Here is a 2,231-nt window from a genome sequence, read left to right on the forward strand (position 1 = left end):
GGTGTTCGTAAACATTCTATTAAGTTAAACAGTGCTTTGGAAAGTGGGGATAAACCCTCTAAAATTGTTTTAAAGGGTTTTGTGAACCTGCAAACAATGTAATTGGACTTTGGAAAATCAATCCTTTAAAAAAAAAAAAAAAATTGCTTAAAGTATAATGCCTATATCCAAAAGAGACCAGGGAGGACCCACCAGACTGCCTTATAGCAGGCATTGTGATGTACATTTTCCTTTGTAATTATCTGTGCAGGATGTCCATATAGTATGCGCCTGGTCTTTTTATTTGACATGACTTAGTAACTACTGTATTACCATAGCTCCTTGTCGTGACTTTTTCCCATTTATTTATTTAATGGTTCAAGTTTGTCAGAAGCACTTACAGCACTGGCATGCTGGATACATATGTTTAAGCCAGATTTCTGTGTATCCTCCAGATACTTAAACAGGATATCCTTTTCTTTCTTTTTTAAAGGGACCATATCAGTGACAATCGAAATGGTGCTCTGTGAAACCTTGAATATAATTATCCCTCGGAAAAAGCCCCTTTCACACTGGAGCTGCTACCGGGGTCCTGACTCGAGTTCTGGCTACCCAAGTTACAATCCTGTGTAGTATGAAACCACGTACCAGGGGTCGTATCCAAGTTGAGCCGGGTCTGCAGCGACCCACATCATGAAATGGGTCGACATGCTTTTATCCGATTCAAGCTAAACAAAATGGATGATGGTCGTTCGTAAGGAGACAAAGTAACAAACAGCCACGCCTGCGTGAAGGTTTCACTTCTGCAAGGAACATTTCTGTTTATTCTGTTTATACATATTTTTATTGATTTGAGACACACCATGAGCCAGATTGCAACAGGGACAAAGAAACATTTGCACTAATCAAATGTCTGGGCAGATAATTCAATCCAGAAAACATTGCATGAAAGTGTCTGTAACAAGTGGCTTCCGGGGCATTGCTTATGTGCATTGTGTACTTGCCCCTGCCACCCAGGTCAACCCTGCTTCTTCTGAAAGCAGTGTGAAATTGTGTTGCCGACCCGCATGACACCGGGTTGTGACCCAGGTAAAGCATGCCAGTGTGAAAAGGGCTTTAGTCAATTATCGACACAATTCAGATCACTCATGATAACGCAATCTTTCATAGCACAGAACCAGTTTTCTATCTATCTATCTATCTATCTAATTAAATAATTGATTAATATTTTCCACACAAAACAAAATCCCTACTCACAGGCCAGGAATGCTGAAAACCCAATGAAGCAGAGCTAATCTGTCAAGGATTTCAGTCAGGTTGGCCCACATTCAATTCTGTCCAAAGTCAGAGCTGGTGCTGTGATGTTAAAACCTGCACAGCATTACAGGAAATCAAGGGCTTGTCGTGTCAATTACCTTTTATTTGGGGGAAAGGGTATTTTTTAAAACTATAAATGTATCCAATAAACAAAGACAATGTAAAGCAATTTTAATTTAGATTAGATTAACACAATAGTGTTGATGAATCAAACCAAAAATGGTCCCCATGTGCTTTGTCTGTTTATTTTGGCATGAGTTAGGATTTTCCTCAGCTAAAAGTTCATTGAATTGGGCTTTTAAGTTCAGAAGAAAAGAGAATGACTGCGCCCTTCATTGTACCCCCAAAATGATAGCTTCCAAGACTGGTAGCCACATTGAATATTCATTTGTCCCAAATCAACAGTTATAAGAGGTTTTAGTACAGTATATACGGCATGTTGTAACTGCATAAACCACTAGTTCCCTTCTAGTTAATAACGTCATCCACAGCCCTCAATCCTCAACATGCAATAAACAGTTAAACAATATTATAATCCTTCAGTATTCCTTTACTAACAGGCGTCACTGCAACAAGTACATCGTTAAACGTTCTCTGGAGCTGATTCAATTATCAGCCATTTACACAAATTGCAATGGTTTTAGGCAACACTATCCCAACTGAAATCTTGCACCAAGGACTTAAATAGGGAGAGAGACTTTGTTTTGGTGCCATAAATCTTAGCCTGGTTGTACTATAAATAAATGAGCCCTATCCTTATCCATCCCTTCATGTTTTTCTTTTCCTGTTTATATGCAATGATTGTGAGACATGTTGCCTGGCCTGGTAACTCCTGAAATAAGTGGGACATGACACTGATGACACAAAGCGCAGTGAGCCTTTAATAGAATAATACAGGTGAACTACTGAAGATTTCCCCAGGGCCTTTATTGATC

The sequence above is a fragment of the Polyodon spathula genome, chromosome 5 (genome assembly GCF_017654505.1).
Source record: "Polyodon spathula isolate WHYD16114869_AA chromosome 5, ASM1765450v1, whole genome shotgun sequence".
In the NCBI taxonomy this organism is placed as follows: Eukaryota; Metazoa; Chordata; class Actinopteri; order Acipenseriformes; family Polyodontidae; genus Polyodon; species Polyodon spathula.